The sequence below is a fragment of the Cyrtonyx montezumae genome, unplaced genomic scaffold (assembly GCF_038088225.1).
Source record: "Cyrtonyx montezumae isolate F1298 unplaced genomic scaffold, pur_monq_1.0 scaffold_30, whole genome shotgun sequence".
In the NCBI taxonomy this organism is placed as follows: domain Eukaryota; kingdom Metazoa; phylum Chordata; class Aves; order Galliformes; family Odontophoridae; genus Cyrtonyx; species Cyrtonyx montezumae.
This window is the reverse complement of record NW_027072035.1, coordinates 14333949-14361638: the sequence shown is the minus strand read 5'-3', so window position 1 is coordinate 14361638 and position 27690 is coordinate 14333949. Positions and strand designations below refer to the sequence as shown.

The 27690-nt window shown below is 41.4% G+C and overlaps 1 protein-coding gene across 2 annotated transcripts in view; it reads left to right on the top strand.

Moving 5' to 3' along the window:
- The first annotated feature begins 5923 nt into the window (after nt 1-5923).
- The window catches only part of SNCAIP (synuclein alpha interacting protein), an 84274-nt gene continuing 62507 nt past the window's right edge, over nt 5924-27690 (top strand). For both annotated transcript variants that reach the window (XM_065744325.1, XM_065744326.1), the window contains exon 1: nt 5924-6091. The gene's annotated coding sequence lies outside the window, so the exon portion shown is untranslated. The remainder of the gene's footprint in view (nt 6092-27690) is intronic.

Sequence of the window (27690 nt, the reverse complement as noted above, 5' to 3'; positions counted from 1 at the left end):
GTGGGGTGTAGTGGAAACACTAAGTCACAGCCTGATCCTGTGATTGAGCAGCTGGTGGGAAGGCAGAGCCAACCCAGGGGAGCTCAGGTGCATGTAATGCCCCTGAATAACTGGAAGGTGTGGAGCCAGGATCCTTTCCCAGACCTCATTTAAGGGTTTGCAGTGGAGATGAGAGCATTTCCACTAGAGATCCCTGCTACCTGAGGCCTTCCAAAGGTAAACAGCTCTTTTCCTTCATGTCTGTGGCTGCTGCATTTGGGTTCATTCTCATTTGCTGTAGCCAAAGACTTTGCCATCCTGCTATGATTATGGTACTTTCCATCCCATTATAGTATTACATGGGCGTAACCTTCTGCCAGTGAAATATCTTGTAAATGAAATGCCTTTACTCTCTTTTAATGTAGCTTCCAAGGTCCTTTTCTATCATTCCTCCACAGCTTTGATATTATTTTTACCTGAAGTAGCATCTTTGATAATTTCAGGTGTATTGAAATACTGTCTACGAAAGCATCACAACATTTGGTCTTGGTGACTGGGTGGAGTAGTTGCTGTTAACAACCTTGCTTCCACAAGAAGAAAAGCAGATCACTGTGTGCTCTTCCTTTGAGGTAGCCTAACATTTTCATGGCTAGTTTTATCTACCATTGTGACAAGCTTCTTTCATATATATACATAGATATACAGGGATGTGTGTATCTGTCTGTCTGAGGTTCAGTTGGACAAGGAAAAAGTGCCACTTCTTCAACTGTTGAGAAACTCCTTGTCTCTGAGACCCTCAAGCTACTTTCACCCAGACTTACTGCAGAATTATTTACTCCAGGAGAGATCCAGCCTCCAGTGTAGGCATTTAGATGCCAACTGGAGTGGAGGTTTTTGTATCCTGAAAATTTATTAAGAAATAATTCCCCTTACTCACATAGAACATCATTATGAGATAATCCAAAAGATTGACTTTGCCTCTTTTTTTTCAGGTCAATATCTGGTTTCCAGGGATTTATCTAAAAATGTTTTTCATGTTTTATTGTTCGGGTGTACTTTCTCCTAACATTAGAGATGAAGCCTTCTGACAAGAGACTGACAACATCTGAGTTTAATATTTGTCAGAATCACATTAGTAAGGAGGGCATTTTCAAAACAGTTAATCACTAGTAGCATCTTGGTTATGGCTGTAAAAAATCTCAGTCTGTAGGACTGCTGTGAATAGAATTCACTTACAGCTCTTGCAAAACTTGTATGTCAGTACATATTTTGTTTTAGGTTCACTTGAAACATAGTATTTGGTCTTAATCCAATTTTGTGTTGCTCAGCCAGGATTTCCTTCAATGATTCATAATACCCTCACTGAATTTAAAAGGAAATGTGTAAATCAGCATTAACCCCCCAAAACTTCTGACTTTCTGTCTTACCTCTAAACTGACAACACACTGCCTCTATGTCCTAATCATACAGAGAAATATCTCCTCCTACTTCTCTTTCTTCCTAATTTTTCTTCTTAAATGAAGTCACATCAGAGACACTCATAGGGTGGCTGGAGAGGTGGAGAGCAAACTTTAACTTGGTACAGCCAGCTATATGTGTAATCCTGATATAACTCTGCAGCCAAGCAGTTCCACAGGTAAGCTCTGGCTCTGTAAGCTAATACAGAATCAATGAAGGGTTAAGAATGTACTGGAAATAAATGTACAGTTTAAAAAAAACCAACAATCTGTGAGACTGAAGAACTTTTTTTTATCACTGTAGGCAAGAGAAAACTAAAGTCAGTGTCAGAATGTGAAAACTCAAATAGACAAATGAGAAGCCAGACAAAGTATGCATAATTTAACATAGAATCTAATTATCTATTATAATAATGTTGTAAGGAATATTGTGATGGAACTTTGATCTCTGACTGAAAAATGTTCTCCAATTCATCTGGGCATTAACAGGCTATTATGCCAGAAGCTAGAGCAGCAGATTATCATAATTTTCTCCAACCTTTTGAGCCACAGTGTCATGTATTAGCTTTCTAGCCATATGTATTATGTGGAGTTCTCCTGCACAGCCCTTCTGAATTTGTGTGGTGTCCTGCTGTGAAATAATCTGTCTGATTCACAGAACAGAACAAATCAGTAAGAATTTGATAAACCCCAGGCTTGAGCCTCCCCTCCTCTCATGCTAGATGCAAGTGCCTCTTGACAATGCAAGAACACCTTTATGTATAGTCCCAGAAACAAAGCTGAAACTATGATCAAGCATTATTCAAGTTTTCTTAATCTTTCCTCATTTTATGGATGAGGATCCTATCTGCACTGTTCTCAAGACATCCTCTTGCTTTCTGAAATTCTCTGACAGCAGAGAGCTCTGTTGGGCTAACAGATTTGGTTCAGACATCAGAAATGCAAACAGTACAAGAACAGAGCAGAAAGGAAAAAAAAAAAAGATAAAATGGCAGCTCTAGGCACAGCATCTTCTGATTTCTTCAGAGGTAGAGATTTCACAACTCTAAGGTAGTATGGGTAGTTCTGTTTGTTGTAATTTAGGCTAAACAGTAGTTCAGTGCTTCTAATGGCTATGAAACATTTTCGTTACTCTATCAAACAGAATTAGGCCCACACTTGTGTTTTCTTTTATCTTATATATTTATATGGCTTTCAGATTGAAAATATTTTCTCAAATAGAGCAAGAGAAAATGAAGGTGGGAAACCTGAAAACTATTTTTGTAGTAGGGTTGACTTGGTGAGAGGCCCATTCATCTCAGAATCTGAAGGCAGGAACAACATCTGGTTTGGGCCTGCTTTTTTGAGATGAGTACATAAATTCCTCTGTCAGGCTCTGAAGGTGGTAGTCATTCTTGCTAGACCATGCAGAATTTGAATTTCCCTTTTTGAAGGGAACATTTTAGTGCCACAGCAACTGTGTTGTATAGCTGTGACTCATCATAGGTCATCATTTGATCAACATAAGGGTATTTGCTATTTCAGGAGATATACTTACCCTGTAATTGCTAGTTTTCACTTCATACAGTACTATTGATGATGTTCCTTGGTAGAGTCACCATCTGGAGGTCTGTAGGCTGCCTTTACCTATTACAGCTTTAAACACCCTTGTATGTTACCAACTGTTTTAAGTTATCCATACAGCAGAATGCTAATTTCCAGCTGTGTTGCAGTAAGGAAACATGGCAATGTACCACACCTTCCTGGACTCACTTTTCTGAGGATTCTGCTGCCTCCTGTCTACTTCTATTTCAGGACTGCTGCACATTTTCTGGAACATACTCAGAAGGAACAGAGCTGGCCCTCTGCAGGAGCAGCCAAGCTTTTGCAGAACACATCTCTATGGACTTCACGTGTTGGCTGAAAAATTGTTGTCTTTATGAGCAGTGCTATTAACAGCGTGCTTCTGTATCTGTCTCAGTGTCACCACTTGTAGATGTTTCAAAACTGATGCTTTTCTCTTGTATCCAAGGAATCACAAGATCCTCACTGAATAACAGCGTGGCTGGGTTGGAAGGGATCTCATAGCAAACCCAGCCCCATCCCTTCCATGGGTTCCTTCCCCTCCTCCAGCAGATCAGGCTGCCCAGGGCCTGTCCATGACCTGGGGGACCTTCGGGAATGGGGTACCCACAGCTCTGGGCAGCTGTTGCACTGTTTTCTGAGTGGAGAATTTCTTCCTTATCTGTAATCTAAACCTAGTGTCTTTCAGTTCAAAACCATTCCCACTTGTCCTGCTGTTGGCTGCCCATGTAAAAAGCTCAAACACCAGCCTCATTTCACCATATAGAAATACTGATATTCTGTGAACGATGACATGGTCCTGCAGAAACTTGCTGGAATAACCGCAATGCATTTCCAATCCATCTTACTCCTTTGGGAATAGAATAACAAATGAGAAGAATTTTCTTTTTCAGAAAAATTTTGTGGCTTACAGCAGAGTAGCCAGAAGGTTTTGTGGAAGGAACAGACCTGGCGATATTGTTTGATGCATGGCTACACATGAGCTAGCAGTGTGCTCAGGAAGGCTAATGACATCATGGCCAGGGTGGACCTTATCACTCTCTACAGTTCCCTGAAGGCAAGTTGTAGTGAGGTGGAGGTTGTCCTCTGGTCCCAGATAAAAGCAGTAGAACGAGAGTTGATGTCCTTGAGTTGTACTTGGGGATTTTGAGGTAGGTTTTCAGGAAAAATTTCTTCTCCAAAGAGTGGTCAGGAATTGGAATGGACTGCCCAGGGAAGTGGTGGAGTTACTGTCCCTGGAGGTGTTCAAGAAAAGGGTGGATGTGTCACTCAGAGATATGCTTTAGAAGTACTAGTGATAGGTGGACAGTTGGACTAGATGATCTCAGAGGTCTTTTCCAACCCTAATAATTCAATAACTTTATGTTTGCACAGACAGTAAGTGTAAAGAGAATGTTTTATTTTAAGCATTAAAAAAAATGTGGAACCACATAAATAACAGTAAAATTCCAACTTGATTTTTCACAGGAACCAAAGTTGTATGTTGTAATTTACTCTTATGTAGCCATATAGTCTAATGAGCACCTCTTATTTAAATTGTATTTTCAGCAATGAGCTCTGAAGTAGATACTTAGAGACTTTCTCTACTGCCAAGGTGATGGAGCACAGGAACAAGCTGCCCAGAGAGGTTGTGAAGTCTCTTCTATTCAAGAACTGCTTGAATGACCTCCTGAGCAACCTGCTGCAGGGAACCTGCTTTAGCAAGGGGTTTGGACTCAGTGAACTGACTAGAGGTCCCTTCCAACTCCTGCAATTCTGTGATTCTCTGATAAGCAGGGGTATAAGCTCTAATAGGGATGCTATCATAAGTAACACGCACAAAGATACTAAAAGCTGTATTATGCATATGGATGATATTTATGGCCTCCAAATTAAAATAAGGCCATTCTGGTTTTCCATCCACCCCTGTCTCGCAGGCCACACTGCTGCAGGATGTGATATTCTGCAGCTGACCTGCATTCCTTCCAAACCATTTAATTGTACAGAGCTGACCGGCATTCCTGTACCAAACCACCCCGTCAAATGCTTTACTTAACAGTGTGCATGTACATGGAACGTGCCATGTCCAAGTGTGCTCCTCCACAAAAGCAAATGACAGAGCAGTGAGGGATGCCTCCAAAACAAACCTTCCCCCAGCACGGGCGTTTGTAGGGGTGCTGAGATTGCCCTGCGGCCCCTGCCTGGAGAACGCGGGTTAATTCATAACAGACCTCCTTTAGGCTTCTTTCCGACACGCCGCGAAAACGCAATGAGAAAGGGGGGTGTGCGGTGAGTGGGGTTGGGGGGAACAGCTGCGAACGGCCGAGGAGATCCCCGCAGCGCCGCGGGCAGACGGCACCTGCGGCATCGGGCGCAGCGGCAGTGGGGAGCGGAGGTAGCGAGGAGGCAGAAAGAAGGGAGGAAAAAGGGGTTGGGGACGTGGGGAGTGAAAAGACAGAAGAAAGGAAAGAGTGGAGAAAATGAAGGGAAAAAATGGGAGGAATGGAAGAAAAGAAAATAGGAAAAAATAGAAAAATGAAAAAAACAGACGAGAGAATGGAATGGGAAAAAAAGGGAAATGGTAAAAGGGAGGGAAGAAAAACGGAAGAGAAAAAAATGAAAATACTGGAAAGAAAGTAATGGGCAAAAAGGGAAAAAATCAAAAGGGGAAAGGGGAAGGAAAAGGGGGAGCAAGAGGGAAATGGGAGGGGAAAAGGGCGGAGAAAGGAGGGAAAAGAGGGGGAAGGGGCGGAAAAAAAAAGGAAAAGAGGGGGTGGGGTGAGTAGAGGAGAGACCCCCAGACGCAATCCCCTCCGCCGCGCCCGCGCCGCCCCGCACGAGGCCGCTCCTCGCATCGGGGCCGCCCCCCGCGCACCGAGTCCTCGCAGCGCGGCGCGGCCGCATTGTGACGCAGCAGCAGCACCGCCGCGGCCGTCCGCAAAGGCGCCGCGAGTGCGGGCAGCGGCCCGCGGAGGGGCCACCCCCGGAGGAAGGGCAGCGGCCGAGGGCGGGGCCCGAGCCCGCACCGGCGCGGGGAGGCGGCACCTGGGTCCTTCCCCGGCTCCATCACTGAACAGCGGAGCGGAGCGCGGCGCGGCGCGGGGTGAGGCGAGGTGAGCGGCTTTGTGGGCCCGCGGGCGGGAGGGGCGCGGAGCGGGGCTCGCGGAGAGGCCGGGGAGGCGGCGGGGAGCCCCGCGTCGTGCAGCCCCGGCCGGAGCTCGTCCGCCGGCGCCTCCCGGTGCAGCCTCCGCTGCCCGGGCGCTGTGAGCCCGGCGTGTCCTCCGGCGAGCGGCCCCGGCGCCGGAATCGGGGAGAAAACCGGGCAAAAGTTAGGCGTTTGTGGCTGCGGGGGAGCGTGTAGGGAGTTCTTCGGTAGAAAAACAGCACGCTGGGTTAAAGCGCAAAGCCGGGATTTGAGCTCGCTCTTGTAGCGGTCTTGTTGGAGCTGTTTCGTGAGCGAACGGGAAGGATAGCACACAGATCAGCTCCCAGACAGACGTGGGCTTCGCTGTCGGTGTTACTACCTCAGGGCGTTTCAATGGTTGGCTCGAAGCCACGGCACTTAAAAGACGCGTTGGTCAGTCACAGCCACTTCTCGACAAAAATGGAACAAAGCAAGAAGCAAAAAAACTGTAAAAAACATGGAGACAAGTCGCCCTGCTACATGTTGTCCTGCATGTACCCCTAACGAGCTGTAAGTAATCAGGCCCGTTGGCTTGCCTGTCAGCGTGGGCATCTGCAGCCCACTACCTGCTGCAGACAGCTCACAGGCTGCTCAGTAAGCTTGGGAAGCTGCTGGGCTTCTTGTGCTTGTGCTCGTGAGGCTGTGGGTATGCCTGGAGCAATGGTGGAGCCACACCTGAGGCTTTTGCATCTGAACAAGAACCCTGCTCTTGAGAGCAGGCTTGAAGGGTCCCTGAATGGGAACTGATGAGAAGGGCTCAGTGTGAGTACAAGTGGAATTTGGCCTGTCCCATTATCAAGAAGCAACTTGTCTAGATATCCAGTGACAGTTCACAAATTATGCAGCAGTTTTTCCTTTATTCCTTCCTTCAGTGTGCACATAGCATCCAGACCTACTGTGAAAAAAGAAATCATTTTCAGCATCCTTCACAAGGCATTGTGTGTCTTGTCTGCGCATTCTGTCAGAAACTGCACACCATTTCACCCAGTCACTAACAACATCATAAACCAGAAGATCTATCTTTCTCCAGATGTTTGTGGTTTTTGATCTGTGTTGCTGGCTCCATGCGGTGCAAAAAAAATTGTGGATTGTGGTTTGCAGAAGGGATCGATGAAATGGGGACATTTCTTTCAGAGGAGGGGGCAGTGGAGTTCTACCTCCATATCTGGGGCAGCTCTGAGGGACTGTCTTGCCTGAGCAGCTTGTTGAGATAAGCAGGCTTTCAGGCAAGGAGGTCACAGAGAAAACAGTGCATTATATTAGAAAAAGTTCTCTCCTCAGCAGTATTTTTTTGTTGTTGTTTAAGGACAAAATGGTGTGATAAGCAAGTAATTATGACCTGATTTCTTTAGGTCTCAGTTCTGAGTTGACTTACAGCCATGTGTGGAAAGCGGACCAGCTGGACGGGGTGACTGAGTGATACTACTGCAGGTGCAGAACAGTTCCCCCAGTACTGTGGATGAATGATTTGCAAGTTTTTGTGTATTTTTTTTTCAATATTGAGAAATCATAATCCGAAGTACATAGGTTTTTAGTTTTTTTTGCAAACGTCCTACAAGGCAAAAGTTACTGTCTTTCAATACAGTTACTGTGTCACAAGAACCAATTGATCTTTCAGAGAATGTGCCAGGGAGGGCCAGGTGGGGGTGAGGGAAAGGCTGTGCCCCAGAGGGTAGTGGACATGGCACAGTCCCCTGGGGCAGAGGGCATGGCCCTGAGTTTCTGGAGCTCAGGGAACCCGGGCACACCACTGAAACACAGGGTGCAGGTTTGGGTGCTGCTGTGTGTGGCCCAGAATGGGACTGCGTGGTCATTGAGGCTCCCTTCCATCTCAGGATGTTCTGTGGTTCTGTAAATTTCTTGTCACTTTTGGCATGTATTAACAGAGCAACTAAGTCTGAGCTGTTTCCCCTCAGCCTCGTTGTCTGGCCTTACCAGAAGCTGCCACCTGTCCCCATGTGGAGCTCCATAGCACACTGTGGCTGCACCATATTGGGGTCACCTCTTCTTCCTGTGCATCCTTGAGGCAGCGTGCTTCTCACACTGCCACAACTCACTGTCTTGCACAGTGCATCTCTGCTCCGTCTGCATCCATGGCAGCTCCTTTCTGCATGGAATTCCTTCACTAGAAGCAGGAACAGGAAAGCATGGCAGTGCTGCCTTAGTGCCTGCTCTCTGAAGTGGAGACATGTGAGTCACTCTGTCCTGATGCTTTGCTGGGGTGGCAATATAGGATCAGCCCTGCATGGAACATGTAGCTGTCACAGAGCAGCACAGATGATGTGCTGGCAGTGGGGCAGGGATGCTGGCAGTCGTGGTTGTTGGCTTCGCACAGCTCAGTGTGATGCTGTATGGGCACATGCACAAGGACCAGCAGCCCCAGCAGTTGCTGAGCAATGAATGCAGCATGCTGCCTCCCCTCGCTCTGTCTCTTGAGTACTCTGGCCGATGAGGGGTGACATGCAGCAGAGCTGTGTCTCCACGCTGTCTGCCTCTATTGCCACCAGGAGCTCCAGCAGCCATCTGTGGCTTCCTGGAGGAGGGAGGAGGGAGCAGAAAGGGAACACTTCTCTTTTTGATTCCAGCTTTATTTACAGTTTGATTTTACATTCATTTAAAATAAAATAAATAAATATTGATGCATTTATTGGGAGTAAACCTGTGTCTATTCAAGCTACACGTAACAGTGAAATGTCATAAGGGACATCTCATCTTCCCTTGTAAAGCCATCTTGATTACCCTCAAGTAAAGGAAAGAAAACATCCCTTTATTCAGTTTGCAAAGTATTTGCAAGGACCCAGTTTACTTATTGTAAACTATTTAGAAAATACAGTGACTTTTTTACTGCTAATGTATATTTTTGCTACCAAGGTAAAAATAAATAAATAAATAAATAAAACAGTAAACATTTGTTGGTAAGTGATAGATTTTGGAAGGGCACAAAGACATTCTTCTCAAGCATGGTAACAGAGTGGTGGCCAAACTGAAGGGAACAATCCTCAGACAGTTTACAGGAGAATCTGGGGAAGGCTGTGTCTGGGATTCCTCTTGTCCTGGCAGATGTATCTGTTTCTCAGAGGAAGCAGAGAAGATAAGCTTACAAGGAGCAGGTGCACAGCAAACACAAAGGAATTCATCTTTAAATGCAAATGTGGTTGTGCAGTGGAATTATGTGCACAATGGAACCATTGAAAAGAGAGTAGAATGTATGGATTGGATGCCTTATTGATTTGAGATCTCAAGAGACTTTTTAACTGATGGGAAAAAGAAATTAATTAATTATTTTAGCAGAAATACCACTTGCTGCTTACCTGCCTGAGATGGAATTGTGATTTCCACTTCTAAAATCAAGTTCAGAGGTATGGAGATCCTGCAGTTATTAAAGAGAAGGAAAGTGCAGTTCAGCTGTTGCCATTTGGTGGCTGGGAAAATCCTTCATTGGGTTTGCTTTCATCTGAGTTAGGGAGCATTTACAAAAAATTGTTCTGAATATGGATGTGGTTGACTTGCACTTCATAAATAATTATCAAGTCAAACATGGAAGTACACTTTCCTGGTGAAGTGTAGTATTAGCTTTGTAGTGTTTGCCCTAAGCATTTCCTTTTCAGTTTGCAGTTGAAATGCTGGCGTTGTTTTCTCTTGTTTGCACTGGAGAAAAAGACATTGTCTCAGTTACCTTTTAAATTCAATACAAAGCATTGCATGACCTTCTCTCCTTCCTCTCCTCCCCCCATTTATTGTTACTGTATCAATCTGGATCTTGTCCTTTAAAATGCAGCGCTAATCAGGAGCCGGACACTTCCCTACAGCTCCTCAGTTTCAGCAATCTGTGCTTACATCTGTGAGCAAAAATCAGGCTGTGCTGCATTGCTTCCTTGCGTGTGCATGACAGCTCTCTGCTCACAACTGTAATCTGAAGTCATACTGCTCTGGTCATTCATCCATGAGCAAATACAGCACTCATTTTTATCACAAGTACTTCTGCAGGATCTGGCCTTAAGGACTGCCATTTTTCTTAAGAAATGGGAAATCCAGACTAACAGCATATAACCACTGGCATTTATCTGTGTGCATATTCATGTCTTGCATTCAGTAATGTACCACTGTAAATATTCTGCCTTTTGCACGGTACACTCAGTTCTGGGTGTAGTCATGGTTGTATATTTTAAAAAGCCTAAGAAGAACGTTGGATTTAGCTCAAGGCTTGTTATGTTATGGTTGTCAGTGTGGTGAGAGATTCATCTGAATATCTGTAATTGCTGTGTCCAAGCTTTAAAAAATAACAATAATGCTAAAAAGGCAAAACAAAATTAGGAATAATAGTGTACTCAGTAGAAGGAGAGTGCCAGCAGGGCGGTGAGGAGGTTCATACCATCCTCTTTGATACCTCTCTTCTGCTTAGTGTAAATATACTCATCTGACTTTTTTTCTCTTCTTGTACTTTCTTAAGGTAAATGTACTAATTATATTAAAATACACTAATTATATTAAATACTGAGATATTATCTTTCTGGAAACTCATGTATTGAGGACTAGATAAAGCAAAAAAATTGTGCTTGTTGCTAGGACATGGTCACAAACTTATCTAGAAACACAGAATGAAACCACTAGGAAATGGAATTATACTTTAAAAAATTACTTTCTTTGTAGATCTTAAATTAGAGACAAAGGAATTTTACAGTGGCTAGGTGTAAGTGAAAAAATACTGCAATTTTCAACAGTGTCAAAGGTCTGTAGAACCTTGATGGGCATTTTTTGGCAGATGCATAGGGTCAGACACCAGAAGATTCACTTGCTGACTGCCCTTTTTAATATGACACATATTGCAACATCTTTATCTCCTGTTTCCTTATGGCAGTTTGATAGCATAATCCCTAGAAGATTGAGTTTGATTTTCACTGTTCTGTATATTTATTGCCTGTACAAGTTATTTGTGTGTGGCATCTTTGGGTACCCCTAGGAGAAGGAGAACCACCTCTTACAGTCTAAATATGATAAAACACTATTTGCTGTTGAATGGAACAGGACAGATCTTGGGAGAGTTGTTACTGTTCAGCAGTGTGAGCTTGCTGCTGGTGCATGCATCAGGAACTGAGCTGCCCAGGAGTTTGAAAAGCTTTGATAAGGTGCATCTGTTGGGTAGGTTTCTCCATGCCATATTTGCCAACTTAGATGTCGGACTCCAAGACTGAAAAGAGATAGAAATGAAACTTTCCACCACCTCTTCAGTTTCTCTTGAGGATTGGAGATGAAAAGCGTTAGCAAACAATGCAATGGACATTGTAGTCCTGCTGTTTTCTGTGATGCTTCCATTGCAGATAAGATAATGTATTGTCACGGTGTGCTTTCTCTTAAAGCACCTCAAGAAAAACTTCTTAGATGAAATGTTGTGAGCAGTGCTGACTGAGTGTCTGGAGTTTTAGTTGTACTCGTGAACCCAGGTCTGACCAGCCATGTGGAGTGTGGCAGAGCATGTCTATAGGGTTTCCACAGAGAGACAACTGCACAGAATTCTTACACTCTGCCCAGAACTTTCACTCTCTTCTTTCCTTGGTAAGTTAGCCCAGATGTAGTCCCTGATGTGGTGATTTGATTCCAGCCAGAACTGCAGTTCTCTGAGGCAGAATTAGCTTCTTTGCCTTTACTCTCTCATCATAAAGCAGCTAAGTGTGCTGAAGAACTGCCTTCCTTCTGAACGTGTGCTAGCTGCGATTTAGAAAACGTGCACACCATCTCTCTGGAGTGTATTGTTCTAAATACAGGTTAGGAATGTGTGTAAATCCTTCTGGTCACTGGACAAGCTTTCATAAGCCATCCTTGAGAGGCCTTTGCAACTTAGTGCTTATACAGCAATCTTTTCTCCCCGTGCAGCAAACCACCATTTGATGGGATGAGGCACTGAATGTAAAAGATTTGATCAACTGCTGGGTTACAGCCCTACAGTTGGTTCTGACCCTGTTAACAACAGTTGTGGATGTAGACATTATTGATGTCTTGATGTTCTTCTGAAATAACTGGCCTTGAAACCGTGGATAACTAAAGTGCCTGCTTAGATTAGGATTTAGCCATCTGGTATTAGTACTTTATGAAGATGAATGAGTGCCATTTACACGTAACACTGTTGCCTCCAGCTGCCAGTAGGGTGTAACACTATCTGTCTCATCATTACACGAAGAATTGTCGTACCTGAACATCCTGATTAATCTGGCCTAAATCTACCAATCCCCACAGGAAAGGCTAACCAGTAACTTCATGTTGTGTCCTCCAAGAGTTCAAGAAAAGCAGCTTGTGTAGGGAGAGAAGTGAGTTCCATTTAATCTGTTTAGTAAAATGGACCCTCCCTCGAGCATATGTTCCTCATCAGGTCCTCTATGCTTTACACTGTGCTCCCAGTTTTGTTTTTGTTTTTGTTTCTGTTTTTTTGCAAGTTCAGTTTATAGATGAACATGTCAACATGTCTATAGTGGCTTTTTTTTTTCTGGATGTGGCTACACTGAACTTGAGTAGCATGACTGAAGCTCATGTAGATACATCTGTGCTACTTAGGAATAAATGATAGCAAAGCTGACACTAACTACAGAAAATCTCAAAAAAAAAAAAAAAAAAAAAAAAAAAAGCTAAAAAGGAAAACCAAAGAAGGATAATATAGTTTCAAGTTGCTTCACAGGAGATTTAGTTTTAGACTGGACATTTGGAGCGTTTCTTTGAGGAGTAGGTTATCAAGACTTGGAACAGACTGCCAGGACAATGGAAGAGTTCCATCTCTAGAGGTACACCTTAGATGTATGGATGTGACATAAGGGATATGGCTTGGTGATAGCATTCCAGAGAGTTGGAGTTATTGATCTTTTAGGACTTTTCCAATGTAAACGAGTCAGTGATTCTACCTTTAATCTGTAAGTGATGTGAAAACTTGCCAACGTAGACTTAATGGAGCATTATCCAAGTGTTCTGGATAGATAGTCAAGCCATGCTGAAGGCTGCTTTTGTCTGTCTTCACTACTATTTTTAACTGTGCTGTCTAGATTAGCACTACCAAGGATACTCCTACACATGCTGAAATCTGTTCATGACTTAATTCTCACTGCTTCTCTACTAGGCTGTCTGTGAATGCACTGCATCTGGGTGTGTGTCCCTCTGTACTGATACAGTCCAGTTTTCTTTTCCACTGCCTTTAGTTGTTTATTTTGGAATTTTATTTCCCTTCGTAAGGAATTATAGAGAGGGCATCAGAAGGTGGGAGAGAGTTCTGACACTTTTCCACTGCAAAATTCCTGTTAGAGTCTCTTTCAAATCAGAAAGAAAAATTTTGGAAGACTATCAGTGATGACACCAAAACGACTACTACCCATTTGTTATTACATAGAGAGAACTGTCTGACTCCATTGCCTTTTTAAGAGAAGTTGTTTCTGATTTTCAGTTCTTTCTTTATTTAATGCATGTAGTAAGGGCTATTTTTAGGCTTTGTCAGATTTAACATTGTTACCCCACAGACTTCTCAATGAAGTGTGCTTCCAATTAAGGTGCTGTGCTATAAGAACAAAGCCTGACAACAAGAAGTATGCTTCCATGTTAGATTTTAATGTTTTCATTCACAAATATACTTTTCCTTTTGATCAACAAACCAGCCAAAAAAGTCAGAAAACTGAAACGAATCTGCATATGAGGATATAGTCTGAGAAGGTCTGCTGAGTATCAATTTCTTTTACTGTGTAGTTTTTGTGTAATTTAGCAAAGACAAGGTAGAAAAGACGACTTGGAAATTGAAGCTAGGACTTAAAAAGGAAGATATCATGAAACTTTTTTCATGACATAAAAATATTTCACATCATAGCAAATACTGTCAAACAAAGAGCAATACAAAATAGGCTCTAACAAGGCATATGTTCCCATGATATCAGGCGTGCTGGGGACAAATAAGGTGAAGCTGAGCTTTTCAGCCTAGTAGAGTGTTATCAAGAATGCTTACTTATCTGCCAAGAAACTATTTTCTGTGTAATTAAATGACTGAACTGAAATAAATAAAATATTCCTCATTTCCTTAAGCAGATTTAAAAAAAAAGAAAAAAGAAAGAAAGAAAGGAAGATGTCTTATGGCTGTCCTTGATGCCCTCTGGAGGGGTAATCACAGCATTGGTACATTGGATGGGGCAGAATAAGAATCAGCATTGATCTGCCAAGTCTCGTTCTAGCACAAGGGGATCTTAAATGAGTTCTCCAACATTTTTCACTTACCAGACCATAAAATGATGAGAATGCATATTAGGAAACTGGAGTAGTAGAATTGTTAATAGCAGGACCTTTTTCTAATATGATCTGTTATTTAGCATAAAGAAGATATAACCCTTTCCCAAACAGCATCAGCACATAGTTCGAAGGTTCAGAGGTGCTAGAGATTAAGTGTGTCACCCTTGGTGTACTTCATCTTCTTCACTCACCTTAGTTATAATGCTACAGAAGTCCTCCTGCAGGTATAGGCTCTGCACAGAAGGCTGGCTCTGTGCTCCTAAGGAAAAAACAGCTGTTGTTGGACATTACCTGAGTAGCTCAGAGATGTTGTGATGATTAGAAAGTCAGGTGCTCAAAAATCAGAAAAGCGAGGGGTAGAGCTTATTCTGCCACTTTGTGCTTTCCTTACTCTTTCCCTTTTTGAGAGGAAAAGGGTTTAAGTTTAAAAGTTTAAAAGATAATTTTGACTCATTTGCTAATGGAGTTGGAAAGCACATAGATAATAGGGTAAGAAACATGGTAGAAAAGAGATGTCATTGTAATTAATACAGGCAAGACAACACTAACCAGCTCATGTCCCTGCCTCTGTCATGGGGTCCTGTATGTTGCTAAGCAAGAAACTGAATTTATTTTGAGGCAGTTGGCCACAAAGGCTGCATACTTGAACATTTGGTTCCTAATTAAATCTCTTTGCTTTTCCTATATAGAAGAAATACGCTGCAGTGGGAGCTGTTTCCCATTTTTGGCAGCAATCAATACGGTCTGGAGGGAGTAAGAGATACAGAGGTACTCCTGTATTTCTGATCCTGGCCCTTCTACTATGCTGTTATGTACCTTGCCATGCATCCCTTTGTCTCTTCCAGTTTTTAGATGTGATTAATAATGCTTTCTCATTTTTAATGGAGATTCTGAATGAATGAATGAATGAATGAATGTAAGACAGTACAACAATACTGTTGAGCATCCTTAAAAGCTCTGTGAAGATGTGAATGTACAAAGTGAGACAGGCTAAAGCAGTAAGACTGGTAAAATGCTGGAGGAGAGTGGGGAGAGAAAAGAAATGAAAATAACTGCAGGATTTTCTAAGTATCCTTGATTATGCCCTATGTGAAGAAAACATCTTTTTGGAAAATTCTGAAGTGTGACCATTCTATGAGATTCTGTATCATAGTCAGTATAAGTAAAGGAATGCCCCACATGCACACATTTTATAAGATGTTAATTTTTGATGCAGTGACACATATTTCTTTATTTCAAAATTGAATTTTAATTTTCAGATAGATTTTAGAATCTATTGGAGACAATACTACAAAACTTGAGCTTGAAATAACAGCAGTGCTTCTGTATTTAGAACTTATTTTTGTTACCATTCTGTTGTCTGTTTCACTGATAGTGAGTTATACTTGCTGCTTGTATTGTTTAAAACAGATAGCATCAGCAGCAGCATTGCAGTGCTTTATACAGGACAACATAGCCAAAGTGCTGCTGTGGTCTAATTCTGATAATATAATTAAAAACTAATGGCAGTTGAAGAACTTTCCAATCCCAGGGTCATAGCTGTCTCTCAAGAATAATCTGATTGTTCTTCTCTGAATTTTGAAATTTCCTTGAAACTAATGGAAATCAACATTTTTATTTGATAACATTTAAGTTTGCTGTAGCTCACACCATTTAACTAATAATTTTAGCAAGTAAAACTGTAAGCTGTATCTAGGGAGTAAAATGTCAGAATCATCATGGTTTTGTCAGTTTTTTTCATCAAAATAAAGATATGTGCAGGTATGTCAATAGTCAAGTGATGGTGCTAGTTTTAAGATAAAGTGTTATCTCTATTTGCAATAAAATGCTTAAATCTCATTTAATAGTATTTGTTTACTTTAAAAGTATGTGCCCATAGTATTACTCAAGGTCTCAAAAGAGCTTTCAGGGGTTTAGTGAGGTTGTTTGAGGGAGTGGGAGCGCAAGTCATATTTTCCTCTCTCCCTTCTAGGGTGGTGTGGGGTACAGAACGGTCTAGGAAAACTTAGGCTCTGAAAGGCTGGTTCCACCACAAAAGCTTTGGGTTCTTTGAACATGGGATGGTTTACTCAGCATCTGGCTGTGGATGGGCTCACCTATCTCTGAGGGGAAAGTGGATTCTAGGCCAGAAGCTGGTGGTGCTCACTGAGTGTGCTTTAAACTAGGTATGAAGGGGGAAGGGGAGAAAATGTTACTCACTAGGGTGGAATGAATAGTTCAGTGTTGCCAACTGGATTTGATGGGGTAAGAGGGTGGTGGTCAGTGGGACAGAGAAGGGCTTGGGGATGTTGTCACTGTAGGAGATTGCAGGAAAATACCTCTGGATTGTCCTGTAGGATCTTGTGAGGACTCCCCAGAGAAGTTACCATTGTGTCCCTTTAGGGATACCTGCACTTGCTGCTTCCCTAAGGTGTCTGCATACTAATGCATGCAGCATAGGAAATGAACAGGAAGAATACAGGAAGAATCAGAGGTCTGCATGTGGTTGCAAGGCCACGATCTCATAGTGATCACGGAGACCTGTTGGGATGGCTCACGTGACTGGAATGATGCCATGGATGGCTACATGCTCTTCAGGAAAGACAGGATGGTGGAGTAGTTCTTTATGTGAGAGAGCAGCTAGAATGTATCGAACTTCACCTGGGGGAGGGTGATGTAGCAATGGAGAGCGTGTGGGTGAGAATTAAGGGGCAGGCTTGTGTGGGGGTGTATTGTAAGGCCCCCTGATCAGGAGGAGGATGTTGAAGAGGCCTTCTACAAGCAGCCAGAAGAAGCCTCATGATCCCAGGTACTAGTTCTTATGTGGGACTTCAATCATCCAGATATTTGTTGGAAAAGCAACATGGCCAGGCACACGCACTCCAGGTGGTTCCTGCAGTGTGTTGAAGATAACATTCGGATGCAGGTGGTGGAGGAGCTGATGAGGAATGGGGTGTTGCTGGACCTTGTTCTTACTAATAAGAATGGGCTTGTTAGGGAAGTAAAGGCTGGGGGCATCTTGGGATGTAGCAATCACCAGATGGTGGAGTTTGGGATCCTGAGTGGAAGAAGCGAACCAAAAAGTAGGATTGCTACCCTGGACTTCAGGAGAGCTGACTTTGATTTCTTCTGGGACCTCCTTGGAGCTATCCTGTGGGCTAGGGTGTTAGAAGGTAAGGGGGCCTGTGAGAGCTGGGCAGCATTTAAACAGCTCTTCTTCCAAGCTCAAGATTGGAGCATCACTGTGAGTAAGAAATCAGGCAAGGGTGGCAGGAGGCTTGTGTGGATGAGCAGGGAGCTCGTGCATAAACTCAAAGGGAAGAGGAAGGTCTGACCTTCCTCTGACCACTTGGGAAGAGAATGTGAATGTTGTCAGGACTTGCAGGGATGCAATGAGGAAGGACAAAGCCAACCTGGAATTGGATCTGGCAAAGAAGATAAAGGATAATATGAAATTTTTTGTAGGTATGTCAGTACCAAAAGAAAGAGCAGGGAAAATGTGGGTCCCCTACTACATGAGCGGGTGTTCTGGTATCAGGGGATGCCGAGGAGGAGATACAGAATGCCTTCTTTGCTTCTGTCTTCACTGTGGGAACTCTCTCTCGGGACTCTTGGACCCTGGAGGTAAGAGAGAGGGTCTCGGGAATTGAAGGCTCCCTATTGATGAAGGAAGAGATGGTCCGAGAGTGTCTAGGCAACATCAGCGTATGTAAATGCCTTGCTGGGATGCATCCATGTTTCCTGAGGGAGTTGGCAGAGGTCACTGCTTTACCGCTATCTTTGAGAGGTCTCGGAAAATGGGAGAGATGCCTGGAGTCTGATGGATAGCCAATGTCACTCCGGTCTTCAAAAAGGTCATGCACCTAGGGAGAAATAACCACATGTACCAGTACAGGTTCAGGCATGACTTGCTGGAGAGGAGCTCTGAGGAGAGGGACCTGGGTGTCCTGGTGGTCAAGAAGACAATTGGCATCCTGGGGTGTATTAAAAAGAGCATGGCCAAAAGGTCTAGAGGGGTGATCCTTCCCCTGTACCCTGCCCTGGTGAGGCTTCACCTGGAGTGCTGTGTCTAGTTCTGGGCTCCCCAATACAAAAAAGTCAGGGATCTCCCGGAAAGAGTCCAGCAGAGGGCTACAGAGATGCTAAAGGGCCTGGAGCACCTCTCTGATGAGGAAACGTGAAAGAAGACTCAAAGAGGATCTGTTCCACATCTATAAATATCTAAGGAGCGGGAGGCAAAGGGACGAGGCTGGACTCTTTGTAGTGTGTGGTGACAGGACAAGGGGAAATGGCCACAAACTGAAGCATAGGAAGTTCCGCACAAATGTGCATGGGAACTCCTTCCCAGTGCAGTGACGGAGCAGTGGCACAGCTGCACAGAGAGGTGGTGGAGTCTCCTTCTCTGGAGACGTTCCAGACCCGCCTGGACGCCTACCTGTGCAACCTGGGCTAGGAGCTGCTTTGGCAGGGGGGTTGGACTCGATCTCTAGAAGTCCCTTCCAGCCCATACAGTTCTTTGATTCTGTGATTACATGCATGCAACCAAATTTCTATAATTACTTCAGTAATCTCAAATGAAATAGGATTGATCTAAGTAACGAGGAGAGTGAATTTTGGGAAAAAGCCTTAACCTTCAGGGTCTGCTTGTTTGGGGCTGCTTTTCACCACAGTCTCCTTACACATTATGCTTCGCACCGTGTGCCCCGCCCAAGGCTGACCAATTTGCCAGATGGGAGAATGAGTACTGCTGGCTGCTCACCAGGACACCACATCCCAGGATACACTGCAGGATCCCAGGATACACTGCATACATTGTGACCCTGCAATGGAATGTTACTTACATAGGAGTTTTCACTGAATTTATGATTAAAGCTAACATGAAGCAAAAAAAAAAAAAAAATCATCATAGGACAAAATGCAGGATATATGTTTTGGCAGGCAAATGAAAATGAGGCAAGTTCTAAGTTTCTGAGTTTTAATACAGCATTTGAATGTTGTAAACTTAAGAGAGTACCATTTGGCGTTAGTATTTTCCCAGTGCATTTTTCAAAGCAATTGAACAGGCCCCAGTGGGACTATGAGGTGTTGTAATTCTAATGGATGATTATTGAATTGGGCTGAGGAATTTAAATGAGCAATATAAGAAAATGGAAAATACCTTTTTCCGATCTTTAAAGTAGATAACAAACAAAACAAACGTGATCTAACAGATGCTGTCAGTATTCAAAATGTGTTGAGCAAAGATATCTCCCATTACTTGGTTTGTTGAGACAACTCTTATAAATGAAATATGTTCTTCAGTGACAAAAAGAAAAAGAAATGAGGATTTATAGGGATAGTGTACTGATTAAATTAATTTCAGATTTTCTTCTGTGATCCATGAATCATAGAAAGCATGAGTTGTAGAAGATGTGTCGAGTAAGGGTGTTGCATGGCACTGAAGAGACAAACAGCGAGTTTTTTTGAGTTTCATGTCATGAAATTGCAGTGTCAGATCATATGATTTAGTCTAACTGATTTTACTAACACCAGAAACATCTTCTGAAGGATTGCTGCTCCCGTGCTACAGCCCGCAGTGCTGCTGCCATTGATTCAGTGGAAAAAAGAGAGACCTGAGTTTCTGATTTCTAAATGAGAGTGCAGTGAGTCACATCTGCTCTATTAAAACTGTTGACACAGAATTCCCCACCTCCCCCAAAGCCAACACGTGGTTTGGAAATACTGAGCTCTGCTATGCTTGATTTCATCCTAACATGAGAGTTGGAGCCTACATTAGCAGTGGTGCTTGAAATAAGCCTTTTGCTGCTCCATCTTACTTTAGGGCCAAGTTTCTGGTTCCCTGTGGATGCCATTACTAGGATTTTTACACGAGAACTAGGCTACCAAAAAGAAGGTATCTTTTTATTATTTGTGGAGCTCAGGAACTTGCAACAGCTCTACAGATGTTGAATACTTATTACTTTTGCCAAAATACTTTAGAAGTTGTGAACATTTTTATGGCAGAGTACTTTTAGAGTTGTACCTGGAGTAAGCTGTTGTTAAAGGAGTAAGTCATACATATGTGTATGGATCCCTTTCTTCTCAGGTTAATTGGGGATAATATACCACCATTCCTTTTCTCAGTGTTATATTTTATTTTCCTGAAAATCAGTGTTTTTTAAAGTTCTCCTCAAGTAAATACAAGCACACTATACACATTCCAATGTGGTGCTTCTGTACATTGGTGAAATTTTATGTTACTGTGGATCCATTTTAGGTGAAAGGTGAGCTGTGCACCCTCGGCAGCCATTGCAGATACAGCAGTTGAACTGTAATTGTTCTGTGCATTATATATATATCAAAGAGGTTTTTTGTTTAATGGTTTGTGGCCCATTTTGGGACTTGATATGGAATGCATAAATGCAAAGCAAGACTGTTAGTATTAAAATATTTATTCCTTCTTATGTGACAGTGTTACTAAATGACTGAGTAAAGCTCTGCTGTGTCTTTGCTTATGTTAGGAGAGTACTCGTGGCATCAAATAATTTAAGAGTCCAGTCAGCCAATATCTCAATTGCCATTAAGTAGTTTGCCTCCTGTATTAAGGAAAAAAAGTAAGCATTGTCTTTAATGTGGAGTGTGCTGTATTTCAGTCTCTGGTTTTCTTTGAAATAATGATGTGAACTGCAAATAATCTTGACCTGAAAAAGAGCAGCATTTTATGTCTTTCTTTCAGTGTTCCAAGCAACCATGACTTGATTCATATAAGTCTTTGGTTCAGTCTCAAATCTAAGTTTAATGGAGGATTTACAGAAATGTTGAACAGCACTAGTACTTGTACATGATTGATGCAGTGTTCTATATATATTTTACAGTTTTGCATTATAAATTATTTGGTGTTTTAGTATTAAAAACAGATGACAACCTATAGCTTTAACATTATGTATGCATAGAAGATGGATATATTCCCGTATATAATCTCTGGATTTGATTGTTGAACCTCTATGCTGTATTAAAATGTATTATTCATTTCTGCCAACAGCCATGAGTCAATGGAAAATAATGAGCGCAATCTCTTGAAAAATGCGCATTCACGATTTGCTTGTGTTCATCTCAGAGTTCAGACTGCAGATGTGTAACCATTCATTTTACTGTTCTCAGTGATGCGTGTAAGCCCCTTGAGTATTCACATTTATGAACTTCCTGCATTACCACTGATATTTAAAGTAGAACAGATAGGTAACATGAAATAAAATCTAATTGTGCTGTAGAATTTACTGAATTCAGAGGTAGTTATGGAAACAAACCAACAAACAAACAAAAAAACACCAGATCATCACTCAACCTGATTGTCTTGGTTCAGCAACTGAATTTTCCACTTGCAAAGTTATAAATTCAATTTTCAATGTGGTTTTCTTGTAATAATGAATAAGTTTTTTTGTTTGTTTGTTTGTTATGTTTTGTTTTGTTTTCTCAAAGCAGGGTCACTTAGGAGGAGAAAGTGCCTTTTATTCTTCCCTATTTTTTTTTTTTCAGGAAGTACAGGAAAAAGATGGGTTATCTTTTAAGCTTGCTTTGTTAAGATTTTTTTTTCTGACAGATTTCATGTTTCGAAAGTAACTGAGAAATGCTAATTCCCGATATTTCTGCTCAATCACAATTCTCCAGGGAGAGTTTCACTGTATACAATCTTCTGATCTGTGTGCATTAGTTTATTAGTTTAGTGTTAGTATTAAATTACTGATATTCAAAATAAACACATTGGAAGACTTCTTTGAAGATTTCTTGTTTAAGAAAATGTTTTCAAAGCTCAGAGTCATGCAGTGAATAAGTTACCAACTGTCCAATTACAGTGTGAGATTTTGTACATCCAGAGCTCCAAAATCTATCAGTGGCAGATTTCCCACCAATACACATTCTATTTTATTAACAATTAATAAGCCAGATTGTGCTTTTTGGTATAACTTATTCATTTCTTGGTATGAAATGTCATTCATTTTATTTTTCCCTTTTGTTTGGCTGTTGTGTTTTTGTTTTTGTTTTTGTTTCAGTCCATTGACATTATACGTTGTTGTTTTTTTTACCATTTCAATAAACAAGGAAATAAAAAAATTAATTAGCAGAACATATTGATGAAATCTTAATTTCAGAGTTCTTTTTGCTTACAAGGGCTGTGCACTGTGATTAATCATAAATTCAACCTTGGGAGGACCTTGCAAAAGTAAACAGTGCCCTGTCAATCCGTTGCAATAGTTTTGGCTCTTGAAATAAGACGTTGGCATCCAAGAGATAACGAACAAATAACAAATATTTTTCTTCTTTTAAATTTTAAAAACGCGTCAGAATTTATTGTTGTGATGGGGAGGAAAGAGACGTTTGAACTACAAGCGTAGTGTGATACAGTGTTACCTATGTGTATTTTAGATTTCCTACTGCAGCATGAAAAATGCAAGTTTCACCAGGACCAACAGCCGTAAGAATTCTTTTCCCCTAAATGGAGAAACCAAACAGTATGGTTAAAAATTAGAATACTTATGAAATATTTTAAAAATACTTGTAGATCACATTTTTTCTCCTGGACAGCAGCATAACACATCGGTTTTGAAGGAAATTTCTTCCACGATATTGAGAAAGTGAAAAAAATTGCCAGTTTAGTATCATAGACTCATAGAATTGCTCAGGTTGGAAAAGATCTTCAAGATCATTGACTTCAGCCTCAACCTAACCATACTACCCTAACAACCCACTGCTAAATCATGCATCTGAGCACCACATCCAAACAGTTTTCAAACACATTCAGGGCTAGTAACTCAACCACCTCCCTGGGGGGCCTGTTCCAGTGCTTAACTACCCTTTCTGTTAATAAGGTTTTCCTTACATCCAACCTGAACCTTTCCTGGTGCAACTTCAGGCCATTTCCCCTTGTCCTGTCACCAGTGAGAATAGACCAACTCCGCAATCACCTTTCAGGTGTTTGAAGAGAACAATAAGGTCTCCCCTTATTCTCTTCTTCCATGGACTAAACAGCCCCAGCTCCTTCAGTCACTCCTCATAGGGCATATTCTCCAAGCCCTTCACAACTCTTGTTACCCTTCTTTCTACATGCTCTGGCACCTCAATGTCCTTTCTGTATTGAAGTGCCCAAAACTGAACACAGTACTCAAGGTGGGGCCTCATCAGCACTAAGTACAGTAGGAGGATTACTTCCCTAGTCCTGCTCACCACACTGTTCGTGATAGGCCAGGATGCCATTGCCTTCTTGGCCACCTGGGCACACTACTGGCTCATATTCAGCCCATTGTCCATCACCAGACCAAAGTCCCTTTCCGTCAGGCAGCTTTCCAGACACTTCTTCCCAAGCCTGTAAGGTTGTCTGGGGTTACTGTGACCAAAATGCAGGGCCCAACACTTTTCCCTATTGAAACTCATTCATTTTATCTTGGCTCATTGATTCCGTCTGTCCAGGTCCCTCTGTAGTGCCTTTCTACTCTCCAGCAGATCAACAGTCTCTCCCAGGCTGGTGTTGTCTGCACCAAATATTGCATTCGGATCACCATAATTCTGCAGAGGGGCATTATTCTCTTTCTTGCTTTGAAAACTAAATTTAGTTTATATTAAGGAAAGTTATCTTCTTTATTATAACCTACTCTCGCACCCTGTGGAATCCTATAAGGTGCCCTTTCCTGGCTGAAGATGGTGATGTGCAGCCTGTGTAGCCAATGCCAGAAGTGTTATGTCAGTCACTGGTGAAACCATGAGTATAACCAGGATACCTTCTCTTTCTTATGCTCAGAGCTTTTCAAAGTTCTGAACAGAAAAGTGAATGCATGTTATGACCTCTAGGGCCTCAGTTCCTCTCCTCTGAGTTCAGTTTCTGAGCCTGCTTAATTTGGCAGTACTGTTTTGCAGGATGAGTCAGGTGAGTCTCATTAACAGCAAGTGCTTTCAGTTCGTTCTGTTAAGTCTGAATTCTAGGCTCCGTAGTACATTAGACAGTGTATGATATTCTATAAAATTACTTGTCATGTGCACTCTTGTTCTCTCTATATGTACAGAAACACAAGTGTCCTAATGGGCCTGCCACTGATTCTTTAAAACCACACACATCTCTAGATCCAGTTTCCTCAATGTCATTCAGTGAATTTGTCATTCATCACTGAATGACATCCCTCAGTGCCAATTCAGGTTCATGGTTGGACTTGGTGTTCCTGAAGAGCTTTTACAGTCTAGGTGGTTCTATGATTCACTATCAATTAAATGGCTAATTCAGTGGTAAATTGGAAATCCCGCTAAATGCCACATGGGATTTTATTTTCTACATTTCATCACTATTAAACCAAAATATTTGGGGATTTACTTAAACTTTCAATCAAATGGAAATTAAATCAGATGTGAATACTTCTATAGAAGCTGACAAAAGACTGTTTCCTTAATCACAGTTAATATTAAAGGCTTAAACTTTAATTCTCAGAATGTCATCATGGTTTATTTTTTATTATGTGATAATACTATGCTTTACAGTTGTAGGTTTGAGATAAAGAAGTAAACACTTTAACCTTTCCTAAGTATAAGATGCTATGGTAGCTCAAGATGAACAAGCTTCATGGGCAGACAGAAGAGGCTTTATATATTGAAAATAAACATATAATATATGTTTCAATGCTTGAAATCTGGTAAGTATCTGATTTTTTTCTCCCTAACATTAATAAATATGTAGAGAATCAAACTAAGGTTTTTTTTCTGTCAAAACAAATGGAACAGTGTACTTTTGCATTATTTTAAATACATAGCAGTGAAAAGCCTGTCATTCAGTTCAAATCTACAGTTCATGAAGGCACATTATTTGTCAGCAGTAGGAAATACCCAGAATTCTGACATCAGTTCTGCCATCTTCATACTTCAATGAAAAGGTGAACTTCTACCAGAAATTAGTCTTTGTACTATGTTTGCTGTTTTACTATATGGCCTAAGAAAAGCTCTGTAACAAATTCAGGAACACTGCCATAATCAGGGAATATAGTAACTGCATTATTGAATGAAATCAAGAAAACTTGGGCTCTCTGGCCCAAACACAGCACAGGGTCTTAGCACAGCTCATCTTGGCTTAGACCATTGCCTCTACAGCCATCATACTTTTCTTACTGCTGTGTCTGTTCCCTGCTGTCTAGCTGCATGCTGTCTTTTATTGAAGACTGTTCTTTTGGAGAGGTGTTGCATTTGTCTCTTTGTGTCTGTTTCTGTCCTTAACAATTGGCAGAGATGCTCAGTACAAGCATAATCCAATTAAACAATAAATGTGATGAAACGACACTACAGTGGACATCAGAGATCATATCTGAAGCTTTGCAGGAGTTTCTTAGAGCAACTGAAAATCTTTATTCACCAAATGTAGATGGCATCTCTGCAGGTAATAATGGAGAACATAAGAAGAAAGCAGCAAAGACACAAGAAGCTTGCACGTTCATCTCTGTGTCACATGTGTGAGCAGTACTTAAATACTACACATAGATGCACTTTTAGAAAATGCCAGCTTCTTATTCATATTTACATTTCGTTCATTAACTCTAAGGGGAAGACTGCTTGAATGTGATCAGTAAGTATTCAAACAGACAAGATTGTAATGGGAGATAACTGCAGCAGAAATGAGGAGTCATTTGCTTCTGAAGAGTATCACTTCAGTTTTATGCATTCAAATAAAATGACCTCCTGACACAATTAGAGTATGATAACACTATTAAGTCATACAAGGATTTGTGATAGTACAATGCAGTCTGAAGCATTAACCAATTTTTCTTCCCTTTTAGGGCTCCCAAAGTTTTTTTTCTAATTATGTGTAATAACATTTTTTTTCTATTACTTGTACTGCTCAGTGTCTGGTTTGTCTCTCACCAACTGAACCTCTCTTGTTCGAGTTTGTTCTATTTACTTTTCTTCCTTCAGTGTAAGCCAAGAAAAATATATCATGCTAAGGAAATTATCTGTCCAGTCAACTTTAAAATATAAAAATATAAAGGAGAAAGCTCAATAGGAGCATGAGATTTTAAAGAGTAAAGATGAATTTTAAATAACAACTTGTTATAAGAAAAAAATGAGAAGTTAAGAGTGAGGCTGAAAAATTGTGTGATTTATTTCAATAGAAGAATAAATTCTAAGACTGGGACTGCCATATCCCTTATCACATTTATTCAGAAGTTTTCCTGAGTTTAAAAGTTCACAGCAGCAATTTATAAACAGTGTTGTACTTCTAAAGCAAGTCAAAGTAAAAGCACTGTTTTTAATCAGCACACAGTTATCATCATTGCTCAAGCTACACTGATACGATGAGAAGAAGGAATGCAGCGAAGCACAGTGATTAAAAAAAATAAAAATAAACAAAAAACTCTAAAATATACATTTCTGAAGATTAAGATTTACAAATCCTTGCATACCAGACATGCAGGAACAATCCACCTGCAGCCCTCCAGAGGTGCAAATACTGAGCCCAGTTCTTTTCCTCATGAAGTCATATGCATATTCAGTCACTGCATATTCAGAGCAGATTTTTAGATGAGAACAAATGTATTTTTTTTCTGGTCAAACATAAAGAGACTTGTAGCCTTTTACATACATCTCAGGATCACACAGTCATCCAACCTTGCATCCAATGCAGTCTTAGTGGAGTTTATTTATTTTAAAGATGTCATGCTAAAGTCAGTAATATTGTGTGGTACGCTTGCTTAATCTTCTACTCTCATGAATTGCACAGAAAATCCTTGACAATTTGAGGCACTCTAACATAAATTATTTTTAACAGCTACTGTGACTGGCACTGTACCAGTCACATATGCATCAGGTCTCACAATGATGGTACAGCATTCTTACTGACACACAGTTTCTCATGCTTTTTGTTCATTTCTTTGTTTTTAAGCACTGAATAGTACTCCAGGTAATTTATTCCAGAAGCAAAAACTTACTCTAAGAATGACATCTGAGCTCTACTTTTTCATTAATAGCTGTGTGACTAGGACTTTACCCAACTTGGGGCAAGGAGTAACTACTTGATTGTTGGTAATTACTTCCCTCTTACTTTTCTAAGTACTTAGGCATTTAGTGCTTCTATAAACAGCCATCACATTTAATAGTAGAAGGCAGCAAGTCTTCCTTGTACACAAAAGAAAACAGCAATCTAGCATCAGTGTGATCAGTATTCAGGTTACTAAGTGATCTAACTGAAGAGTTGTTAGCAGGGAACACAACTTGAAAGGCATGTACTCGAAAAGAATCACTCCAGATTCCTCATGATAAAACAATACTCTCCTCCTCATAGTTTTATATTTCCTTCAA